The 25,872-nt window shown below is 46.5% G+C and overlaps 1 protein-coding gene across 2 annotated transcripts in view; it reads left to right on the top strand.

Annotated features, from left to right (window-relative positions):
* Positions 1–918: 918 nt before the first annotated feature.
* The window catches only part of LOC144163222 (endothelin-converting enzyme 1-like), a 317,301-nt gene continuing 292,347 nt past the window's right edge, over positions 919–25,872 (top strand). The window contains exon 1 of one of the 2 annotated variants that reach the window (XM_077694081.1): positions 919–1,569. The gene's annotated coding sequence lies outside the window, so the exon portion shown is untranslated. Of the gene's footprint in view, positions 1,570–3,514; positions 4,410–25,872 lie in introns of those variants that run through there. The other variant, XM_077694080.1, reaches the window with a different exon arrangement.

The raw sequence follows: 25,872 nt of genomic DNA, 5'->3' as shown, positions 1-25,872 counted from the left end.
AGGGAGGGGAGAAACATGTAGTGTACAAGCGCATTCTTGGCACCTTGGCGTTTTTGCAACGGAGATAAAGGGGGGGGGGGGGTAGAGAGGTATACAGCTTTGCTGTAAAAAAAGTCTCGTGCGTCTGAAGCAAGAAGCTCTCAGCGTAAGGCGTAAACGATTGTCCCGGAGTTTTTTTAGTACGCGTTACGAAGCGCTCAAGCGCGAGAAGTAAATGAGTGTACCGGTGTATTTTTAGTACGCGTTATTCGAAGCGCTCTAGCGCGAGGCGTAAACGAGTGTCCGGGTGTTTTTTTTTTTTTTTTTAGTACGCGTTACGTTCTAGCACGAAACGTAAACGAGCTTCCCCTTGTTTTAGTACCGTGACTACATGTGACGACGATTACGACGGCGACGGCGACAGGAAACGGAAACAGCCCCAGCCCCTGAGAAGCTACGCCCTTAAAAATGGCCGCAGCAGCCGGGATCGAATCGCCGTTTTCGGGCTCAGCAGCGCAATGCTTTAGGCACTGAGCTACAGATGCGGTTTAACCCCGAAGCCTAAATAACACAGTTTAATTACAAATATTCGTCAGCCCCTGAAGCTGCTTTGCGCTGCTTCTCTGTCGGAAACCATCGTACGCGATGGCAGTCATCGGCATGCAGCGATGTCGTTTTCTTTTCTTTTTTTCTTTTTTTTTGTTGCGTCCTCCTCCATCGCGGAATTCACGGTTTTCCCAAACGCCGGCCAAGAGCCGTCCATTCGTTCTTCGTGCCGACTAGAAGGTGGTTGCCGTGGTCCGCAACTGTAATGCCTTGCAATGATTTCAGTGATTTCCGATGCAAGCGCTCGCGAGCTGCCTGCGACAACGGCGGCGACACCATGACGTGGTGAAGTTGCGCTTTGTGCCTGACGCCGTTGCTTGCCCGGCTCGTCACATCTGTACAGACGCTCTCTCTTTCGTTATTTTTCTTTGCCTCACAATAATTCTGTCTAGACAGACAGTTGCCGTCGCTCGCAGACGATGTTTCAGCTGCGGCGCCTCTGCGATGCTCGGGCTATCTTCGTTACCTTCGTTACCGTGCTTGGATGTGGGGCCTATTTACGTAGTTACCTGCCTGGAAACGTCGTGTTAATTGTTGGGCGTGCCTTCCTTGACGGGTGTGTTAGTTGTGCGGATATGTGTGGCAGTGACAGAGACGTGTTCAGGTCGTTCCCTCTGGGCCAAACGACGACTGATATCCGTCGGTATTCGCTGCCCTCTGAACTGTGGTGAAGAGAACTTTCGCGCTGTTTGGAGCCTTCAAAAGGTTGCAACTGGCTAGGCTTACCATTTCCAAACCAGATGTTGGTGGGCGAGTTGGCCGCAACAAACATTTTCCGCGGTGGTGGCCGCAGTGCGCGTAAGGTTTGTTTTTGTGTCGGTAACAGTGGTGATTGAGGAGACTGCAGGCGAGGAGCAACTTAGAAGACGTGTTGATGGGACTAGTGCGTTGACTAATGATGACGACAATACAAGGATTTTCTTGCGGAACTTGTGTGCCACCGGCAGCCTCGAAGGATGGGTCAGCATGGAACCCAGCTTTTCGGTAAGTTTTAAACCGTCATTTTCCACTGAATGGAAAGGTACAATCCGACCATGAGAAGTTAATGATAGCCACATTATCTGCGGCAAACTGGTTAAGGAAATAGGACTTTCTGGCTGCAAATTGTGCACCTTCTTGCGCTTTGTGTTTCGTGACTGCGTTTGTGAATTACTCTAAAGCTATGTTCAGACTACCGATGTAAAAGCCATATCGGGATCTATGGACGTAAAAATAATGGCATTTCACGCATTTCGGTTGGCTGAGACGTGAAATCACGCCATTTAAAATAATTGTGACAGTAGCGACAACAGTATGAACCCGGCCTAACTCATATGAGCAAATAGCAGTGTCAGCACGCAAATGTTTCTAACGCCCTCTGTATTTTTTTGCGATTAGAAAACCGGTTACTACGGTCGAAAATGGCTTTCGCGAACTCTCGCCAAAACTTCGACATATATTGGATATAAACGAATATATATACCTCGTGAACTGCTAGCGAAGGCCGGTGTCGCTGTGACGTGGCGAAGTTGGGCTTTGAGTGCAACGTCATTGCGCCAAGTGAAGTGCTTCGTGAGGGGCCCGCAGACTCTTTGTCGCTGATGTCCAGAAACTTGGTCGCTTTGCGTGCCTTCGGAGGATGCTTCTTTCTTAGCAGCGCGGTTGACAATCCTGCCTTTTCTTTATCTTTATTCCTTCCTTCCACTTCGAGAACGCGAATGCTCCTGCAGGAAGGCTTGTGAAGACTACATTCCGTCTGTCTGTCTATCCGTTTGTCCGTCTGTTTGTCCGTCTGTCCCTCGATTCAACCAATCGGCTAAAAATGAAATTATCCCTTAACAAGTAGTTTATACTGGGTGTTACGATAGTAGTTGGAACACTTTAAAATTTCTTTCTTGGCGAACCGCTGCTGGATTCGTGCTCAAAGGCCGAATTCTGGGGTTTATTTTGTTTGAAACCGAGAAAAACGACGGTACTTATCTGTTTATTCTGAAAATAAATAAAAACGAATTTCGCGTATAGGAAAATGGGGCCCATTTTGAAGTGCGAGTCAGTGCAAGTTGATCTTGGAACGATGGCGCCACCTGGGGTATGCAGAGCGAAACGGACGATGCGGATCGTAGCCTCCTATAGTAGGTTATATAGAAGGCTATGTGCGGATTTACGCTCATTCCACTGCAGGAACGAGCCAAATGGTGTAGCAGACGATCACAAAATGGGAAAGCAGGTTTTCTGATCGTCTGCTACCTCATTTGGCTCTTTCCACGGTAGGAAGAAGCTAAATGAGGTAGCAGACGATCAGAAAATCTGAAAGCAGGTGAGGAAACAAATCCAATGTTTATTGGCAACGCTGACCCGAGGGAATATTTTATTATGATTGGTATCAGCTTTGTGTAACTATTTGGGATGAACGTAAACTAGGGACGAAAGAGATTTTTTGATCGTCTGCTGCCACATTTGGTTTCTTCCTACCATGAATCCCCATCGTCTTCGCTCATCATCACCATCGTTTTGTGAAACCCGTTGTTTAAAGTTGGCTTTCTTGCAGTGCGTGTTTGTGACGGGACGCTCGCCATGAGTTAGGCATAGAAAGCGTCACATTAAAAAACTTTCAAATTCCATGCGCCCCGCACCACAGCAAAGCTAGGCTCTAGCTATGAAGTGCGCCGTATTTAGACGACCGAGGGTCTCTTCATCGCGGGCGCGATCTCGACACATGGGCGTTTTCGTTTTTTACTGCCATCAAAAAGTGGTCGCATCCGCCGGGATCTAATCGGCGTACTTGGGCTCAGCAGCGCTACGCTTTACGCACTGAGCTCCCCATACACCTAATTAAAGCAGTTCAACTACAAATATTTGTCAGTCACTGAAGCTGTTTTAGCGCTGCTTCTCTGTGGGTAACCATCGTACACGACGGCTTTCATCGGCACACAGCGATTTAGTTTTTTTTTTTTTTTGTCGCGTCCTCCTCGATCGCGGAATTCACGGTTTTTCCAAACGCCGGCCAAGAGCCGTCCATTCCTTCTTCGTGCCGACTAGAAGGTGGTTGCCGTGGTAACCAATTGTAATGACTTGCGATGATTTCAGTGATTTCGGATGCAAGCGCTCGCGAGCTGCCTGCGGCAACGGCGGCGACACCATGACGTGGTGAAGTTGCGCTTTGTGCCCGAAGCCGTTGCTTGCGCGGCTCGTCGCTCTCTCTCGTTATTTTTCTTTGCCTCGCAGTAGTTCTGTCTAGACAGACAGTTGCCGTCACTCGCAGACGATTCTTCAGCTGCAGAACCTCTGCGACGCTCGGACTATCTTCGTTACCGTGCTTGGATGTGGGGCCGTTTTACGTAGTTACGTGCGTGGAAACGTCGTGCTAATTGTTGGGCGTGCCTTCCTTGACGGGTGTGTTAGATGTGCGGATATGTGTGGCAGTGACAGAGACGTGGTTCAGGTCGTTCCCTCTGGGCCAAACGACGACTGATATCCGTCGGTGGTGCTGCGCAGTTTCCGTTGGTATTCGCTGCCCTCTGAACTGTGGTGAAGAGAACTTTCGCGCTGTTTGGAGCCTTCAAAAGATTGCAACTGGTTAGGCTTACCATTTCCAAACCAGATGTTGGTGGGCGAGTTGGCCGCAACAAAACTTTTCCGTGGCGGGGGCCGCAGTGCGCGTAAGGTTTGTTTTTGTGTCGGTCACAGTGGTGAATGAGGAGACTGCAGGCGAGGAGCAACTTAGAAGACGTGTTGATGGGACTAGTGCGTTGACTAATGATGATGACAATACAAGGATTTTCTTGCGGAACTTGTGTGCCTCCGGCTGCCTCGAAGGATGGGTCAGCAGGGAACCCAGCTTTCGGGTAAGTTTTAAACCGTCATTTTCCCCTGAATGGAAGGGTACAATCCGACCATGAGAAGTTAATGATAGTCACAATATCTGCGGCAAACTGGTTAAGGAAATAGTAGGATTTTCTGGCGGCAAATTGTGCACCTTCTTGCGCTTTGTGTTTCGTGACTGCGTTTGTGAATTACTCTAAAGCTATGTTCAGACTGCCGATGTAAAAGCCATATCGGGATCTATGGACGTAAAAATAATGGCATTTCACGGATTTCGGTTGGCTGAGACGTGAAATCACGCCATTTAGAATTATTATGACAGTAGCGACAACAGTCTGAACCCGGCCTAACACATATCAGCAAATAGCAGTGACAGCACGCGATTGTTTCTAACGCCCTGTGTATTTTTTTGCGATTAGAAAACCGGTTACTACGGTCGGATGTGGCTGTCGCGAACTCTCGCCGAAACTTCGACATATATTGCATATAAACGAATAAATATATATATACCTCGTGAACTGCTAGTGATAACGCCAGTGTCGCTGTGACTTGGCGATGTTGGACTTTGAGTGAAACGTCATTGCGCCAAGTGAATTGCTTCGTGAGGGGCCCGCAGACGCTTCGTTGCTGATGTCCAGACACTCGGTCGCTTTGCATGCGTTCGTTTGCAGGATGCTTCTTTCTTAGCAGCGCCACTGCGCGAACACGAATGCTCCTGCAGGAAGGCTTTTGAAGACTACATTCCTTCTGGGGCTATGGGCCTCGTGCACTGCAGTTTCAAATAAACATGTGGCGCCACCTGGGAGCGGCGGCGGAATTTTTTCTTAAGAAAAAAATAAACATATACAGCAGTTCGCTACGCGGCTTAGTTTAAACAACAACCGTAAAATAAGTATACAACAATTACCACGTTTTTTTTTTAATTCACAATTGTTATAATAATAGAAATATTACGCTGACGAGTTGTGCGGGAATACAAGCCGAAATAATTTAGAAAGCGCCCCTTCTCCAATACAAGCAGACGACAGTACACGGATCAGCTGCCTGCGACGCCGACGTTCCCGAAGCACATGGTACCCGAAAAGAAATAAAAAGAACAGATCCATAAATGCATTTGCGTATGTGCACGCTACTTGCCGTAAGACCGCTGCAAAAAAAAATGCCGTGTATACAGTGCATATTTTTGTAGCGCCTCAATCAGCCTTTGGTGTTCACGCATCAGAAAATACATGGAGCAACCCACGGATATGCATGCTTGAATTGTACGTAGTCATACCAGCAAAATATGAAGCTTTAAAATGAAAACAGAAACGTAAATATTCACGCTACACTGCGACACAACCGTAAACAGATGGACACACACCAGCCACAATTCGGAGACTCGCATCTACACTTTTATTTAAAGGACTCTCAAATATCTCAAACATGTACAACTTGTAGTTTGCGTTTGAAAAACGAGTTGAAGTGGGGCTTGTTGCGCAAAATATTTTTGCTGACAAAGATAACTTGCAGCGTAGTCACACAAACATCACGTACAACTGTCAGCTTTGAAACAATCTCCATTATTCAAAATGGTCTTATTTTATCAAGGTCACTCCGAATGCGAGAGGAATCATTCGTGCACAATTAAAGCTCCTGTTGTGCAATCTACCATATCTGTGCCCGTGTCTATGTCGAGCGATAAACAAGGTAAATAAACGTTCTGAGGCTTTCATGAAAGCCTCGTCTCGCGCATCTACGTCCAAAATTATTCGCATATTAAGTATGCATATATAAACCTATGAAAGCACTTCAAAAAGCACTGAAATATTTTTATGAGCCCATCCAACGAACTCATCGTAGTTTCAGCAGTTTGAGGTAGAGTTTACTCAAGCAGTTGGCATTTTCAAATACCTGCCTCTACAAACCTGAATCTTCGGGCTCTTGAAGCCGCTTATCCTTGGTGTCGCAATTTATACACACAAACCTTTCGCCGCGATTTCACACACACAACACATCAAATCACTTCCTGACATGTACAAGACACAGGGGAGTGTACACACGGGAGAAATTCGCTTCTGCAAGCACCATGAAGTCGCGTAGTCGGTCTTCTCCTCACAATAAGCTTTCCGCCAACTGCTTGGTTATGCCAGCAGTTCTAACCCAGACGTTCTGATCTACGGCTAAATAAATCAAATCCACCAAAGCCACCAAAGCGACCACAGCAACGAAGGCGTTGCTGGCGTCGTTTGGACGTTATGCCGTTATTTCATGCTGTTCGGGGGCCGGCGGCCCCACAAAAAATTTTCCACTGGTGGAGCCAGCGATCACACCCTCCCTCACACATACATTATCGGTTCCGGGAGGCGATGCACACACAGACGCACACTCCTGCACTCCTCTCGTTCTCTTGGTAACATCGCGGGCTTCCGTCTTTTTATTTTTATCTTTTATTTGGGCGGCGCTGCTGGTGTTCAGTGGAAGCCGTTGCGAAATGACAGCGTGACCGCGCGCTGCGCGGAGACCAAACCGCGCTTGTTTAAAACTGTTTTTTTGTGTGATGCATCGCTTTCCTGTCGCCTTTGCGAACCATATACCATATTCTATTTAATAAAGTACCGTTTGGCTGTTCGTATCGCATGGCAACAGAATAGCGGTCATTCCTTCTTTCTCTTCTAATAATCGTACTGCGCGGAATACTATCCTCCGGACGTCGTTTGCTCACGGACTTCAGAAATTATGCCTCCGTTGTCCGCAAGATGGCGCTGAACACAGCGCATCAGTGGCGCCACCATACAAGCGCACGAGGCCCATACTTAAAGGGAAGCTGAAGCGCTTTCCAAAAATTTGAGTTAGATTAACAGTTATATACAGTCGGACACGGATATATCGAATACGGATATATCGAATTAATGTCTATATCGAACAGTCTGAACATCCCCTTGGAAATCCCATGCAAAAGTATAGCGCTCTTGTACACGTGTATCGAACTCTCGATCACGGGTGCATTCGATATATCGAACGCTGCGCCCCAAGTGCTCCTGCAAGTGCGCCTTCTACTGATGAGGTGGATGTGATAATGATGGCGACTTCTCCTGCCGCGCTCGGTTTCTGGCATTTTTTCTGCGTGCTTGAGCGGTTTTCAGTGGTGGATCACCCAGGGCGACCTACGTGGCGTGTTACGTGTTTTTGTCCACGGCCCACGTTTCGGAGCCATGGTCACGGAAAAATGAAAGACTTTGGATTTAGAACAGCCTTGTCAACATATGACATAGAAAAAGAAGCAAGCGAATCTTACATTTTTTCTTATGTAAAGGTGCAGTGATCGTAGCGGTGTGGCTCGAATTTACCGAGCTGTGAGGAACAAATCGGTAAGCTACCAATTGTAGCGACTTTGAAAAGCTCTCAGTGTTGTGCGGAGTTTTCAGATACGCTTCAGATAGGCATATTTTATATTTCGAATTATCGATATATCGAACTATTTTGTGATCCCCTTGGAGTTCGATATATCCGTGTTCGACTGTAGTTTCTTGCGCGCTGATTCCGAATATCACATTGAAATTTATCGCACATGAGTCCAAGTGGTATTTATCTTGCAAAAAGCGCGGCCCCGTTTGAAAGACGAGCTCTTTTCGTCTTTTGACGCCCCTGATTGGTTGCGCCCGTCATGACGTCAAAGGAGGACACCCTTCGGCCGCGCGGGTTGTCGGAAACATTGCGAACGATCGCACGGTTGCCTTTGCGGCAATTTAGCTTGCAGTTTAATTTTCGCACATGACTGGAAGTTTGTTTTATAATTTCCCGTGCTGTTGGTTCAATTATCTTGGAGCTTAAATTTGCTTTACACGACAGAGAACCCCAAAGCAGTGACTGTGACGTCGACTAGTGGGTTCCATCAAAATATTTTTGAATTAGGCAACCAGCAAAGGGGGATTTTATACCTTGTGTTAATATTAGGTACTGCCTTAACTGTTTCTTATTAAACACAAAACCATTTATGCCGAAGATTAATGGGCGTTTTATGAACAATCTCAGCGAAAAGCACGTACGTGCACTGCGCGAAAAAATAGCGTTCATGCGCTGTAAACGTATATGAGAGACACATCTTGCCGGTACACGCATAAACCAACAAGCAGACTCTGCTTCCGCATTTCCTTTGTTCGTTGTCGCCCACCCCAGCCCCGTTACTCATCCCCGGCCCGTACACAGACCCACACGCGCGCGCCATTTCGGCAGCGACGCTACGGCGCCTCCGCGATTGCTAGCTGCACTTCGATGAGTGGCGTCTTACTGCTTCACATGCATTTATTCTGAAAACACTGCAGCGTACTAGTGCCTGCTCAGCATTATTGGCTGTAGTAGGGCTTGATTTTCGCTTGTGCATTGCGCATTCTGCTACAATATTACGGCCACCTCGTTATAACTAACAGACCAGTCGGACAAGGCAGTTACGTTGTAGTTACGTTACTTTAGGTAACAATCACCAAACGTTTGTGATAATGAATCGTTAGCCTGTTTCAGCATTTCTAGATTTAAACATTTACCGCGCTAGTCGGACAGGGGCCGTATATTCACTCTTCGCTCCTAATTTTTTTAGTATCATCATTATATATATCACCGACTATCACTGGAGCACACTTGAGGTTCAGTGACAACAAGTGCTTGCCAGGTTATAATATGCAGCCACACAGAATCTTGGGCAAAAAATTTGGCCCCCGCAGTCAACACAAATTATGGCACGGTGGTGGTTCGGAGTGGTGTTTTTTTTTAATTCCAGACAAACATAACCTTATCGTGACATGTATACTTGCAAAATAAGTAATCTGGTTGTCTTGGTTCTTTTACTTTGTAGGAATACTGTTTACCTCTTAGCCGGGAGAGAACTTCTATCAGGATTGGCCCCTTGTTTTAGTTTCGCCAAAAATTGTTTTTTTTTAACACTGTCCTGAGCCCATAGGGAAAGAAAACCGACGCGTTTAACGTAACAAGTATTTCCTGAACAAATGTGACTTGGTTTCTGGAATGGAACGAAACATCCCCGGCCAAAGTACAGCAGTATTCCCCATCCTTCCTAAATCTAGAATCTAATGTGAACATTCGCGTGCGTCGCATCAAAAAAAAAAAAAAAAAAAAAAAAACGCGTTGGAGCGGTTTACAAAGTATTTAACGTAGTGTAGTATATTCTCTGCCATCAAGCACAGCCATCTCGGTTGTCGCTTCCGTATGTTATCAAGCATCCCGGCGTGGCATTATTCTGCTTAGGAATACGGCATGATAACGTATGCCTCGTGTGGCGTTCGTGCATACTTTTTGAACACGAAAATGTTACAAATGAGTGCTATCAACCACAACAAGTATCATTCACAAGGAAACACGGCGAAAAGAGCATGGCCGAGGCGGCCGATCCGGCCGGAAGTCCAGGTATGACGTTTTTCAGCCGGTTTTCGCCCGCGCTCTTCGGCCTTCCGGCATCGCGCGGCGAGATGGGGGCGGGGCATCGGGCCACTTTTGTTTGCTCATTGCGCCGCTTCTATTGCATGTATTGCGAAAATATTTCGTACATATGAACTATTCAATGTGTACTTGCTGCTAGTCAACTTTTCTTTTAATTCTAAAACCACTTCACCTTCCCTTTAAACAAGAAAATTTCGGTCTGTCGGTCTGTCCATTTGTCCGTCCGTTTGTCCGTCCGTCCCTCGATTCAACGAACCAGCTAAAAATGAGATTATCTCTTAACAAGTAGTTTATACAGCGTGTTGCCAAAGTAATTGGAACACTTTGAAATTTCTTCCTTGGGGAACCGCTGCTCGGTTCGTGCTCAAAGGCCGACTTTTTGGGTTTATTTTGTTTGAAACCGAGAATAACGGCGGTACTTACCTGTTTATTCTGAAAATAAATAAAAACGAATTTCGCGTATGGGATAATGGCGGCCGATTGGGACGTGCGAGCCAGTGCAAGCTGATCTTGGAACGATGGCGCCACCTCGGGCATGCAGAGCGAAACGGACGATGGGGATTCACGCTCATTCCATGGCAGGAACAAGCCAAATGGGGTAGGAGACGTTCAGGAAATGTGAAAGCAGGTTTTCTGATCGTCTGCTACATCATTTGGCTTCTCTTAGACGGTTTGAAGAAGCTAAATGAGGTAGCAGACGACCAGAAAATGTAAAAGAAGGGTAGGAAACAAATAAAACGTTTATTCGCAACTGTGAACCGCGGGAATATATTAAAAATGATTGGTATCAGCTTTGTGCAACTATTTGTGATAATCGTAAACTAGAGACGAAAGAGATTTTTTGATCGTCTGCTGCTTCATTTGGTTACTTCCTACCGAGAATCCCCATCGTCCGTTTTGCTCTGCATACCCCAGGTTACAGTGTACTAGAGGATAGAGGTGTGCTGTCCGGAGCCGATTAGGGGGTACCTTTTGCGATGAAAAGTTCTGCTGAGGACCTCCTGTTGTAAGCACCCCTGGCGGCTGTTGCTTACCAGTTGGTTCCAGAAGTTTTGTTTGTTAAATCAACTCTTATTTACGGCCATAAATAGTCTTTTTTCTTTCTTGGACGATATAATGGTTTGCAAAACTTGTCAAATAACTGTTTAGTTTGATTTAAAAACTTGTAGGTAGCGCTGCCTGCAACATGAGTTCCCCGGAGAATGCCTGCACTCCATACAATTTTTTCATCGCAAAAGGGACCCGCGCTCTCCATTGGTTTCTCCCCCGAACGACCCACCTTACCTTCACTGTACCCAGGTGGCGCCGTCGTTACATGGTCAGCTTGCGCTGGCTCGCACGTGCAATTCGGCCGCCATTTTCGCATATGCGAAAATCGTTTTTATTTCGGTTTAGATTAAACAGGTAAGTACCGTCGTTGTTCTGGATGTCAAACAAAATAGACCACAAAATGCGACCTTCGAGTGAAGGTTGAGCGCGAACCTAGAAGTGGTTCACTCAGGACAAAATTTTAAGGTGTTCCTATTATCGTCGTAACACCCTGGTTGTACGAACATGTATACCTCGTGAACTTCTAGAGATAACGCCGGTGACGTCATGACATGACGAAGTTGGGCTTTGAGTGCAAAGTCATTGCTCCAGGTCAAGTGCTTCGTGAGTGGTGCGCAGTCGCTTCGTCACTGATGTCCAGACCGCGGAGTAGTACAGACACTCGGCACTCGGTCGTTTTGCGTGCCTTCGTCTAGGAAAGGCGTCTTTCTTAGAAGCGCCACTTCGCGAACGCGAATGCTCCTACAGGAAGGCTTTTGAAGACTACATTCCTTCTGGGGCTTTACTTAAACAAGAAAATTTTGGTCTATCTCTCTGTCTGTTCGTCCGCCCGTCCGTCCCTCGAGCTCGATTCAATCAACCGGCCAAAAGTGGAATTATCCTTAACAAGTAGTTTATATAGGCAAAACCTTTTCATACAACTAAATCTGGTGCCTTACTTCCTTCTTATCGACACTATTGCGCGAAAAGAAACCATTAGGCATATTCCAGGCAAAACATCACTGCATAGCTAGTACTAAGAGCGCTCTTCCAATGCGCTCTATTTTTCAACTGAAAAAACGCGTCAGCCAGATGTAGGTGTGTTTGCGGGAGAGTGCTTTCGCATGTTAGGCCGTGATCAGTAGCAGGGCATGGGGTTGGCTCTTCGGGTGGTGTGCGCGCGCCTGTGATGAACCGAGTTTTATATACTAAACAAATGTTTCGAAATAAACTAGTATCGCTCGTTCAGTCTACTTGTGTGTCTCTTCCCACGTCCTTTCCGCTCTTGACACTTTTTTGAAGCTTTAATACTTCGATGTCAGACCACCATCTTCCCTCCAAGATATTCTATAAGCTTTGCAGCTGCGCTTAATAGGGAAGAAAGCGTTGAAGATGCTTGGTTTACAGAATTTTATAGTAGCGCGCGGGGTCTTATGGAGGTATTTAATAAAAGGCTGTTGGCCCATTGTGCTTTGACAATAGGCTTCTTGGTTGCCCCTGAAATTACTGGCTTCTTAGCAATGCTCCTGTGGAGAAAGGTGAAACCGACTCTTAAGGGGCTTGGTGTATAGGGCTTTATTATTGGGATATATGTGGTTTTATGGAGGTGTTTAATATCTGGGCGTGATAATTTGATATCAGACTGCTTTACGGCTCCAGAAAGAAATTCGTATGCAGAAATAAACGTGTGGGTATTAATAAGGGTAACATCCTGGGCAAGTTGGTACTCCGTAACAACAACAACAAAAAATAACTGGGCAAAAAGGGAAAACATGGACGAAATGAAGACGGACACACACGGCGCAAACTCCCAGCTACATTTTATTGTGCCACTGTGTGAACCTTATAAACTTCACAAAATACGACTGCGCATGCGTAAACATAAAGAGAGATTACGCGCCCAGTGATGCGGCGGCCAAGAAAACTTTTTTTTTTTTCGCTCACACATTTATCTCCGAGTCTTGCTACCGCCTCAGCTTCCGTAATTTCTTGCAAAAGTTGCGTCCGGCCACGGAATAAAATCGTAAACTTCTCGAATATAGGCTTACAGCCACATCTTAAAAAATGTGCAGCCAAGAACCCACGATTTTATCCCGAGTTTTGCTCATTCGTCAGGACAATGTTTACAAGTATGGGGTATTCTAGCAGATGTCGTCGTTTGGAAAGGTTTTGCTTATATGTATTTGCTTCTTGTTCAAGTATTCCTTCAACTTTTGGCCGGGTGGTTGAGTCGAAGGGCATACAGACAGAGAAGTATACCGATATTTTTGCTTTCACATAGACCAAAAAGGAATACTGTCTTTTAAAGATTGTGTTGGTATGACCCGCGATGGTGGAACAATTAATGTAGTCGATTTGCTCGTGCGGAATAGTGCTTAGCAGTTCGGGGAGGCTGCAGGACCGTTCCCGCAATAGAAATCCTGCGGGAAAAAAATAAAAAAATAAACGCGGAACTGCTCTGAAACAGTTTTCACAAGTCCAAACGCCATATCGAAGACACCAAATTTCGCACACTTGAGCGCGGTAAAACAGGTTACAGGTCCTACCAATCCATGCATGCATGGGGTGTTTTTCGCTTGAATGATTCCTGAAGTGCGTTAGGCAGGCAGCAAAAAACACAATTTGCGAGGCGAATTTTCGTAACTTCTGCACTGGGCCTGTCTGTTTATGCACATAGTTTTCTGTGGAACCTGTTCGCCTGGCTGGGAGAAAAAAAATTATATGGAGCTCCGCCGGGCTGTAAGGTAACCAACTAAACAAAAAGAAAACGTTACGACGCGACGATTTGCAATAAACTTTGAACGACGACACGGAGAGCCAGGCGGACATTGTTAGCCGTGATCCTTTGCTTTTAGTCAACTCTTATGTACCTTCCGTAGGGGAAAAGGAAGGGGATGTGAGAACAAAAAATTGCGAGATAAGCTCGAAAATTCCACGCTTGCGCAAACGACGCACTCAGATGGCGTAGACTTCGAGAGGGGGCGAGATATCACTTATCATCTAACCGATCATCCTCAACAAGTCAGGATAATTTCTCACGAGGCTTCACGCTGCCCGACCGCAACCACCGATACCACAGTTAAGCAACAGGAACAACTTGGAAGAACGTCCTTAAGGTTTTTAAAAAAGTAAGTTCCTCAATTGCCGGGAAAACTTGCAAACTGCCTTCTGGAAGTCATCCGCCGTAATTAGGATACACCATAGTTTCGGTATGTGAAACCCCGTATGTGGAAATTGATCTCTTTGATTTGTCATTGTGGAAGGCTCAGAAAAGCTACACACTAGCTCCGTATTTTACTTGACCACAACATTTCCACTGCTACAGCAGTTTTCGACTGCACAGGAACTGCTCAAAACTGCTCTGAGCAGGCAAATAGAAGAGCCCAATTGGTGGTTAGTGTAGCCGACATGAGACATCTGCCCTCTGGCGTCGTCTGGGGTATGGCCGCGGTTTCATTTTCGGGTATCCAGCGAGGCTCTACATTTGCACCACAGGGGCCAACGAAAAGCCAGTGGATGCTCGACCGTGGGCTCACAGTCTAAGTCTTTGGCCACAGCTGTGACGACCGGCTTTCGGGTTGGCCAGCGAGGAGGATGAGTTTAATGATGGCAGCCCTTTTGATGACGCAGCTATATAGTAGGGAGCACGTTGTGTGCTTGAGGCCGTTTCTTGTGCGATGCGCTCCTCCCCAGCTGTCCGTGGACTATAGCGTCCGCTGGCGTCTGCAGCAGGCCGCTTATCAATACGTGTCTCGCGGGGCCATCCATCTTCAACGGTTGCCAGCCGCTCTGGCGCTTCCCGGGGCCGATTGATACGCGGCGATTGTCTGGACGCTTTCCACGAGGTGCGTCAGCAACACCCCGGAGATGAGATGGCCCCAAATAAGCGCAAGCTTCTCGTTCGTCCAAAGGACGAAAGGCAGAGCACGTACTTGAAAGGGGCCATGAAGACTTAATACAAGGTTGGTTTATAAAAAAAACTGCTTTGTCACGACAGAAATTATACCAGCTTCATACATATTAGATAAAACAGATACAGCAGTGGCGACTTCTCATGCACCTTCCAGCGGTTTCTCTATGACGTCACATGATCTTGTTTGTGTGATTGGCTGACGCGCACGTAAACCACCACCAAGAAACATGACCAGGCGATTGTATTATTTGTAGTGGGGCCTCTAGTTTCATTTGATTGTATCTTCTGATGGAGGCGAAAAGCAAGAACGCCCAAGCGTGCGAGATTTCGGCGCACGTTAAAGATCCCCAGGTGGTCGAAATTAATCCGGAGCCCTCCACTACGGCGCTCCTCATCGCCTTCGTTGCGTCGGCGCGTTAAACCCTACAATCAACCAATCAATTTCATTATATCACTTGAAGGCTAACCTGCGTTTAACAAGCCGATAACTTTGTTTTAATTGCTGGCCTACATTACGTCACCTTTTCCTATAACACGTTACTGTAGCGCCAATTTTGAGAAGTTTCTACTATCTCTTGCATTTTCTCGGTTAAAAATGGTCTGTCACGACTGAGGCGGAGCTGAGTGAGTTCAAATCAAATCAGTTTATTTGCATCACAGTGATGCGGGCCGGCTCGGGCAAAAAACGAACAGCTTTCACTTGAGAAAACCCGAGCCCCCCTTGGGTACAAAGCATACATCAAGGGCACATCTCCCACCATCCGCAATACAGGCGCTTCATGTGACAATTGCGCTTCATGCACTCAATTGGTGAAACAGATTGGTTAAAAACACTGCATTTATAAAATAACACCCATTACACAACTACTTACACTACTTAGACACGCACTTGTGATCGAGTCAACCAAAAAATGAACATAATATAGCATAATATATAGCAATGCACAACAGCAATATCTACGAAAACAAAATCGCCACACGAGTGGCAGTTTGAAAACAGTAAAATACAGGAAGTGCTCTCGTGTAGCGCGAACACTAGCTCCTTCTAGGGAGAAACCGACTGAAATGAAATCATTTAGCAGCCTCGGTAAGGCATACCTCATCATCTGCCGTCCATGCTCAGTACGGCAAAATGGAAGGTACCAAAATTGTTGCTTTCGAAACGTGTAAGCTACGGCGTTTGGTTTTAAGGGATAGCATCTGTAAGAAACTTTCTTCACAATTAGCAACATATTTTTTATAACGCGTCGCCAGGTAAAATTTATATAAGTTAGGAACAGGTACAATTTTAAAACGCGTGAACAACTCCTTGGTGTGCGCAAGGTAGTCAACGTTAGCTATGTGACGCACTGCTTTGTTTTGGAGCAGGCATATTTTCTGTATGCTAGAGTTTGTGGTATTGCCCCAGAAAAGGGAGCAATAATTCACATGTGATACGAACAACGCGTTGTACAATAAGAGTTTTACAGGTAATGGAAAAAAATGAGCGAACTTGTGCGTGTATTCCGAAAGATTTTGCTAAACTACTTAGGACTGAGTTTATGTGATTGTCCCAGCTCATGTTCTTGTGGAAAATAACTCCTAATGTTTTTACGGTGTCGACGACCTCTGTGATAGTGTTATCCATTATTATGCTGCGGTCCTCTGAGACAACACTCTGTCTTGAATGAAATAACACGGCTTTAGTTTTTTACTGTTTATGAGGAAGGAATTTGCTGTACTCCACAAGTTCAAATTTTCTAAAACACCATTTATATTTGAAATTAGAGAGGGTATATTTGTGCCTTTGAATAGGAGGGTTGTGTCGTCCGCATATAAAATGTAATGTGGTTTGTAGCTAATACATGTTATGTCATTCACGTACAGAATAAATATTAGCGGGCCTAAAATGCTTCCTTGCGGAACACGTGGTTATTAGTAGAAGAGTAGAAAGGTTCTTTCCTATTGCTACGCATTGCAACCTGTGTTCTAGATCTGATTTAAGAATACCAGACGCGATGCCACGGATGCCATATAACTCTAACTTTTGGAGGAGGGTCTGATGACGGCGGTCAAAAGCCTGCGAAAAGTCTACAAATACACACATACACAGTTGTTTATTTTCAAGTGTGTCAAGGATTATTTGTTTTTGCATTAGCAGAGCTGTTTCAGTGGACCTTTTGGGACGAAAGCCATACTGCGCTAGGCTTGGAATTTGTTACAAAAGTTAGCGAGTCTTTTATAGATTACTTTTTCCAATCCTTTTGAAGAAACCAGCATAATAGAACTAGGTATATAGTTGGACATCTCATTTTTATCACCACCTTTAAAAAGCACAACCTTTGAAACTTGCATTAGTTTCGGAAAGCAAGCTGTTGATAATGCAAAATTGTATATAAAACTTAGAACCGGGGCGACAGTGTTAATTACGTATTTGACTGGACCGATTTGCATGGCGTCAACATCACGAGTTTTACTGTTAGGGAGAGAAATAAATATTGTCTCAATTTCACTTTCATCTGTTGGTTCAAAAAATATGCTTTTGGGGTTTCTAGGTATTGCATGACCGATAAGCAATGCGTGCTCATGACAACTTCTTCGAAAAATGTATTGAATTGTTCGTCAAGTTCTATTCCGTGCACAGGATGGCCTTGAGAAACGAGTTCTTCGACAGGAGGGGGTGTACTCTCAGTTTCAGTAGCTTTTGATCTTCCTCCACACATCTGCACTGACTTTGCAGGCATCGTGCTGAAACTGACTGTGCAAGTAACACCGCTTTTCGTTTTTTAAAAATGAGTTCAACTTATTACGATATTGCTGAAACTTCTGTAGATCTGAAATAAGCCTTGTTTAAAGAAATTTCTTGAATAACTTATTATTCTGTTTTATTCGTCTCAGTCATTTCTCGTTGATCCAAGGTTTGCGATTTTTACCATTCGTTTTAAAAGTTCTTTTTTAAAACTATTTAGGTAAATTCGTTTAAAAGCTGATAAGAACTTGTCGTACGCAGCATCGGCCGTTTCGCAGGAGAATGCGTCGGCGCAGCTTTCGTTCATGAGGCGCGAATGGAAAGAATGCCAAGTATCTTGTGTTATGTTTTGTATGAAGTATATATGTCTCCATATTTAGTGGTTTGGAAGGGTTTTGCATGTTTGAACTTCTCGTTCAAGAATTATATTAACTTTTGCCGGATGTCTGAATTGAGGGACAGACAGACAGACGAACATACATACAGACAGACCAAAATGTTCGGTTTCAAGTGGCCCAAGAAAGACTATCGTTGAGTTCATGGAACAAATGTCACGAATTTTGGATACATTCAGCTTTGTGCCCAACCAGGTGGGCTGGAAGATGCAGTATATGTTTCGCATTTGAGAGCTAACGTGACCGAAATTTGGCCCAGGTGCGTTTTCTATCGACGGACAAGACAACTATACTCTCTATTCACCGATCAGGCCACGAAAGGACAAGTAATAATCCTGAGAACTCCAAACAAACACTTACCCACACTCTACACGCCTACACACAATCTGTGCAACTCTCTACGACCCCCTCTGTGTTATTTGCCAAGCCCCAGCCACATTCCACCACACTACCTGGCAATGCAAGAGAAACCCACATCTCCCCCCGTACTCAACCCCTCACGCAACCACTGGGAGACTGGCCAGACCAGCTGTTGCCACGACACGAAGCTATTGCTAGCGGAAAGGTCGAAGACGGCCGACCCTACCAACTGAGCCTTGGACTGAAGACGGCTCCACCTATGTAGACTCTAGCAACAGCTCTTATTAAAGCGAAGCTGATGCCGTTGTGCGCCAGCAAGCCCTGCAGGAAGGCCAACTTTCTCTGGCAATGATGGTGAATGATCGTAGGTGAAGTAAAAAACAAAACAAAAAAGAAACGCTTCTCGTAGCCGGAATCGAATTCGGATCCCTCGCGTTACGAAGCCGGCGTCTGTCCGATTGCAGCATTTCGGCATGGTAAAAGCTGACGCCAACCAGCAGATACCGATTCGCCCCGTACACCCCAAACCCACACGTTAGGCCTACGGAGTGCACACCAGAGAGTTGCTGTGCGTATTATAGAAAAATGGTGCGCACCTCCAGAGTAAAACATACTCGCAGTGTGGGATTGGCAAACCAAATAATTTATCACGAGAAAGCTCCGCGTTCAACCATCATCGTCGTTAGCTGGAGGAGTGCATGATTTTCTTTTTTTTTTCTCTCCAGCTCGGGTGAACCTTGTTGCGTGGTAGTATTCTGACGAGTGTTCGTTCGGGGTACCAGCGGAGTGCTGTTGCCAGGTGTGCTGCTGCTTCGTAACAACGGCAGTATACGGAAACAACCGGGGGCGATGTGCGTATCACACCGGCTGAATTTTGGGATCTGTTTCAGTTTCGTGGAGGGCAATAACATCCGGATTGTGTTGCTGGCTGAAGTGGAGGATTGTCTGTCGCTTGCGATTGATTGATCTACGCTTCCACTGCCACACGGTGCCACGCGGTGAGGTACCTTAGCGGAGAGGCAATTTCTCATTGTCGGGGAGTTCTTGCATACGGGCTTCACGCAAGGGGTAGGATTTGGCCTCCTTGTGCGATTGTGGGTTCTCTTTCTCGAGGCGTTTATTACGCGCTGGTTGAGGTTCAAGACCATCTTCTCAACTTTGTCGTTAAGAGCTTCTTCAAGACTACTCATGCTGGCTTTGAGTGTTTCTTTTAGCTTGAGGATAGTTTGGGTAGTGTGCTCGAGGGCTTTGTGGACATTATCTAAGTGGGACGTGAAGTGTTGTTCTTCCCGTGCTTTGAGTCGCGTCAGCTTCTGGTCGATCTTCTGTTCTATCATAAGGTTTAGATGCTCAATATTCGGGAGTGCAGGGACCTGTGGGGCGTCAAGGGTGGCCGGGTGTGCGTCTTACGGGAAAGTGCGCAGGGTCGCTGAGTAGCCTTGGGATATTTAAATTTGGGTTGCAAGTTGTTGTATTTGGTGTTCTAACCCCGCCCCCCCCCCCCCTACCATTGCCTACCCTGGAGCAGTTGGAGGACCGGCTTTAACACCAGCGATGACTGATGGAACAGGGCAGCAAATGACCAAGGCTTCCTGGGGTTAAGGAGGCCTCCCACAAAGGAATGCTTACAGTTCAATAAATGTTTAGTCCTCTCTCTCTCTCTCTCTCTCTCTCTCTCTCTCTCTCTCTCTCTCTCTCTCTCTCTCTCTCTCTCTCTCTCTCTCTCTCTCTCTCTCTCTCTCTCTCTCTCTCTCTCTCTCTCTCTCTCTCTCTCTCTCCTCTCTCTCTCTCTCTCTCTCTCTCATAAGGACCGGGATGAAAATGAAACTTCAAGCAGCATTGAAGAAAGTTTATTCAGTAAAACTGCTAGCCCCATTGGCTTCCTCTTGCGTCTGCGTCGTGTGTTTCTTATGTTCCGAGGGTGCGCTCGTATCCGAAACATTGCGTACGCATTGACAATAGCGCATATAGGATCTCAGACCTCGCGAGGATGCCGCAGGCCCGGTGTGTCCGCACACAGACGGTCCAATCGCGTAACGCTATTAAATCCACGCGGGTGGACAAAAAAATAAAACCCTGGCTTCCCAAATCTGATGAGTTCCCGCGGCGCGTTTTCTGGCAGGAGCGCTATGGGCTTACGAAAATGGAACGAAGCGAGGCCAGCGGAAAATGAGCTCAGACGAAATGCCTTGCGGGTAGTGCGCGGAAAACACCAACGCCGATGCACTAGGCGTGCCCCGAGTTCGGACTCCGTGTCCAGACAGAGCGACGCAATGTGGAGGGAGGGAGGCGGCTAATAATAAATACACGGTCCAACCATGATGTGTTCCGGTGGTCTCACTGGGAAAGGGCAGTTTGCTGTTGAGGAGGTCATGGTGGGGGGATCGGAAGAGAGAGGGTTCTGTGCGTTTTGAATTTTATAAAAGGAATCCCGGGTTTCGCGGAAGCCCGCCGCATGGCCCTTTAAAATATTTATTAAGACGGATGGTTCGTCGCGCCGGTGCTGGGGCCTAATGCGTTCACCTTCGTCGTAATCCCGAAGCCACGCGGTCTGACACGCGCTCTGCGAGCAGCAGTCGGTGGTCCGGTGGGTGCGCTGGCGCTCCTCCATCTGTATATTTCTATCGTTTTCTTTATTTTTATTCCCGTCTGGTTTCTTACTCTTGCTTTTTGTTCCGGCAGTGGTAGTTCCCGATCTCATTTTATGGGACTTCGGGGACCCGGAAGAAGCGGGACTGCGTGATGGCCCGGTATTTGCGGACGTTTGCTGTTTGCCGACGTTAAACTCCCGAATTTGTTTCTTTTCTTGTTTGTTGCTCTCCTCAGTTCTTGGAATGACATTTCTATTAGCTGTGAAGAAGCTATATCGACAGAGGGTCGTGCAAGCTTTTGAGGTCGCGGGTTCGATTCTCTCTCGCTTCGTGTGGCCTAAGCGAGGGAAGAGAATGAGAAGATGAAGATATGCAAATAACCGGCACAATTGGTGGCCCTTGACTATTTCCTGCGCTACAGTAAATAGTTTTCTGAACACTGTGCGAGTTGCCAGTTTCCTAATTCAAATTTTAATACTTTTTTTTGGTTTTGGCGAAGCTTCACCAGCGTTATGAGGCGCGCCGTGGTGGAGTGCTACGTATTAATGCAGACCATCTGGGCATCAGGCTGGAAGAAAGTTCGACGCAAGTTCTTTTCCGTCTCGAGAGCGCAATGCCTCAGCTTCCGCAGCGGGTCGCGAAGGCTGCTGGTTATATATTTGTGCCGCGACCGGTATGGTAGGCCAATTTCAACCATCCGTAGTTCATACAACTAACATGGCAGGCAGGCTCCAAGAGAACCGCACGACTGTGTTGGTGGTGCTCTCTTGCGTAGCGGTTACTTGGAATAGCAGCTGTCAGTCAGGAACAGCCGCAAAGTAGGCGTCTTATTCGATTCGACTTACTTGCGGGAAAACGCCCCGTATGTACGACATTTCGGCGCACGTTAAAGATCCTGAGGTGGTCAAAATTAATTCGGAGCCTTTCACTATAGGTGCGCCTGATCGCCTGCATTGCGTCGGCGCGTTAAACCCTGCAATCAATCAATCAATCAATCAATCAATCAATCAATCAATCAATCAATCAATCAATCAATCAATCAATCAATCAATCAATCAATCAATCAATCAATCAATCAATCAATCAATCAATCAATCAATCAATCGATCGATCGATCGATCGATCGATCGATCGATCGATCGATCGATCGATCAATCGATTCATTGATTCCTTCACTGGTTCGTTCATTCATTCATTCATTGATCGATCGATCGATCAATGAATGAATGAATGAATCGATGAATGATTGAATCGATGAATGGATGAATGAATGAATGAATCGATGAATGAACCAGTGAAGGAATCAATGAATCAATCAATGAATCAATGAATGAATGAATGAATGAATCAATCAATCAATCAATCAATGAATCAATGAATCAATGAATGAATGAATGAATCAATAAATGAATGAATTGCGGGAAAAGGAGACAACAAATAGTGATTCAAAACGGCCGTACTGGTTACTGAGCTGGTTGGTTTTGCTTCTGGCATCTGGAAAGGTAGTGAGTAGACATATGTGCGTGAGTGGACATACGTGCACGTACGTACGCACGTCCGCACGCAGCCTTACCGTTACCGCACTTGCCTCTCTCTCCCCCAGGAGTTGAAACGGTGGGAAGGCGCAGTAGAGGTCAAACGAGACTAAAGCAAATAACGGCTGTTAAAATTTAGTGCTCGCTTCAAATAGGCTCACGCCATTAAGTAAAAACGTCGTTTTGGGGAAGACACCTCCGCCATAAATAGAGACGCTCCGCGTACTCATACGCACGAAAGGGCACAATTTTGTTTTTCTACAGGCACGGTATTGTGTAGTCGCAACCCTGCGCGTTTATCTCTCCGGTTGATTAGCACGGTGCCGCCTCCGCAAGGCCCCTAAATCAGTCCTCTCCGTTGCAATCCAAACGAAGCCAGGGAGGCGGTGTATCTGTGCCTGGGTCTATTACTCCGAGCCTTCGCGAAGAGGATCAAGTTTTTTTCTTATTCCCTTCTGGATATGTTAAGCACAGGTCCTGCCGGCTGGCGGCAGACGCGCGAGGAGATATGTTGATCTACTGTCTCCCTCACTGTTATTTCGAATGCACTGTTTATTACGGGCGCCCTTCTTCGAGGACAGACTCGCCAGTAGCTCATTGCAATCGTTAGAATGCGCTGGTTAGCAGAGACAGAATAGCGCCGCCGTAAAATGACCCTGTCGAGTATACCCGCGAGTAAAAAGAACGGCGCGCCCCGCCAGCGATAATATAATGCCGCGTCCGTATACGTGTACAGAGCGCGTGCTGCGCAACGACGTGTTGTTGCAGTTTTAACTGCTGCGCAGTAAAGATACTCCGATCCTCGGACCCACCAGCGCGAGCTCGGAATGAATGACGCGGAAGAGACTGCTTCGTATGGGGACGGAAGCGAGGTTGGCGGAGAGCCACCCTCCGATGGTTTAGTACGAGGTCGACATTGTTTACGGTCGCGGGTGTATTGTGCGCGAGCCGGACGCCATTGCTTCGCTAAGCACCCGCTGTAAATGCGGCGCCATTGTAAGCGTTGGGGGGTGCAGTTTTCTGGATCAAGCCGTTGGAGACACTCCATTCAGTTGGCGGTTATTTTGATGAGATAAAGTGTATGCGCCGTTTTTTACGAGGTTGTATTGTGCAAAGTGATGGCGAAAGATAGCGATGCTCCGCACACACTGGCGGCCGTTGCAAATCTTCAGTGACCTAATGATAGCCACTTAAGCATCGTCATCCTATGCAGTCGGAAGCAGAACTTTGCGAAACACACGGTTCGAAAATTCTGGGGTTTTCTTTTCACAGATGCACAGCCGGGAAACTCTCCTTCGCCTGCGGAGTGGTTATTGAAATTCTAAAATTATTATAAAAATAATTACACGAGATTCTGGGCTCGACGTAGAACGCAAAAATCACTCAAATTACCGCCGTCGTGGTCCGTAAACATTTGATTATGACTGCACATAGTTCAGGATGTTAATCGACCAAATTTAGGGAAAATCTCCAAGGTGGAGGAAGCTTCTGCGAAGGAAAGCTTGACATCCACCTCAATGCAGCCGTACGGCTACAAAGGAAAGCTGTACAGCTTTCTCAGAAATTTCGTAGTTGAGGAAAAATTCGTCCTGGGCGTAGCCGTAGCTTTGTGCCATAACCTTTCCGTAGCCTTTGCAGCCGTATGGCTGCATTGAGGTGCATTACCAAACTTTCCTTCGCAAGTTCGGGGTGGTGTTGTTTTCAGTAATGACAAAACCGTCAGTTGTCTCATGGCTGAAATGTTCCAAACGCGACATCGAAACATCAGCTCTGCTTCCCCCGGGTCCTCTGAGCTGTAGGGGGTAGCGGGGCTTGTATAGGTGGCATTCATTGAAAAGTTTAGCTGTCAATTTCTGCGCTTGGCAGCCCTGGAAACGGCCACAGACATGGTCGAAGCGCCACGGACATGGCGCGGCTTGGCCCACTGCGTCCGCACGCTGAAGAAAAGAAAAAAAAAAAAACACCGGCGTGCGTCGTGTGGTCCATTTCAACCTGATTCACAACGGAGGTGTCAACGAAGATGTTATTAATCGCACTCATATTGGAGCCGAGGCATTAGTTTGCGTTCGTCGGGTTAGAGCTCGGATCGTCCGACCAATATGATGTGCTTGGCACGGACAGGTACCGCCATCCCGCGGAGACCGACGTAACCAGTTACGGCGCACTCACATGGTTGCCCACATGCGTGCTTCGCTAGAATCGTATTCTAATAGTTTGAATGGGGACGTTTGCGTTTGTAGTTGCTTTGTTTGCAGAAAACAATGACAAATAATTGTTTTATTGCAGAGTGAAAAGGTGATCGAAGATTAAAAATTAAAGAACGATCTGTTGCAGATTCGTTATGGGAGAGTGCGCAAAAATCCGTTTTTGGAGTTCTGTTGTGGCGGTCGGATTTGCTTAATATAATTTTCTGTGCATTGCTCAGACATCTTCGCTTGCTTCAGATAAAGGATCGGCAACTTTTTGAGGTGGAAGGCCGAGTTGCATGAATCCGACACGGTGGGGGCCGGGCGGAAAAAAGGGGGGGGGGAAATTGACAATAGCGAACAAAATAATGTACAACTTCAGCGAATTGTCAATGATGCACAAAACTGAACAGAAACCATATTTATATTAGTTTATTGCAGGGGTTGCATGCTTGGTTAAAGTTACGAGAGTTCATGGTTCGAGCCTCCCGGAAACCTTTCTTTTCTGTGGTTGAACTCAAAGTTTAAGAAAGGAAGTGAGGACGTTATCTGGCTAAGTGTGAAGATGAGGGACAATTCCAATTGGAGCTGATGTTTTTTTGTTCATGTGTAACCTCATTTGAGGCCAAAACTACCATGTCGGCGTTCAAATAGATGAGGGACAATTCCAATTGGAGCTGATGTTTTTTTGTTCATGTGTAACCTCATTTGAGGCCAAAACTACCATGTCGGCGTTCAAATAGATGAGGGACAATTCCAATTGGAGCTGATGTTTTTTTGTTCATGTGTAACCTCATTTGAGGCCAAAACTACCATGTCGGCGTTCAAATAGATGAGGGACAATTCCAATTGGAGCTGATGTTTTTTTGTTCATGTGTAACCTCATTTGAGGCCAAAACTACCATGTCGGCGTTCAAATAGGAAGTGACAAGGGTAGGGGCAGCGGGTCCTGACATCATGCCAGGGACCGCAGCTTCTTTTGAGACTTCTTTGTTTACATTTTATGCTCCTTCGACCAATGTGCCATTACGAAAACTAAGGTTCGCCAGACCATGACGTGACGTTGCCTTATTGCACTTGGCGTGCGTCCGTTCCGAGGACCACGCGCCAGCATTCCGCCGCTGGCGTCACTGTCCCTGGGTTAAACCCGATCGAAGGACGAGAAGTGAGACGCCGTTCAGAACTGCAACCACTTCTTCCTCCTCGCTTTATTTCTCTACCTCGTCATATTCAACACTCTCACCGCACAGGTGCAGTGACCCACTCCGGTGGCTTCAGTGGCTCTGCCGGCTGAAGCGATGGCCATGACTAGACAC

This window comes from Haemaphysalis longicornis, unplaced genomic scaffold (genome assembly GCF_048455015.1).
Source record: "Haemaphysalis longicornis isolate Haplotype H1 unplaced genomic scaffold, Haemaphysalis longicornis Haplotype H1 scaffold_12, whole genome shotgun sequence".
Classification (NCBI taxonomy): domain Eukaryota; kingdom Metazoa; phylum Arthropoda; class Arachnida; order Ixodida; family Ixodidae; genus Haemaphysalis; species Haemaphysalis longicornis.
The sequence above is the reverse complement of the archived record's forward strand: the minus strand, read 5'-3'. Positions and strand labels throughout refer to the sequence as shown.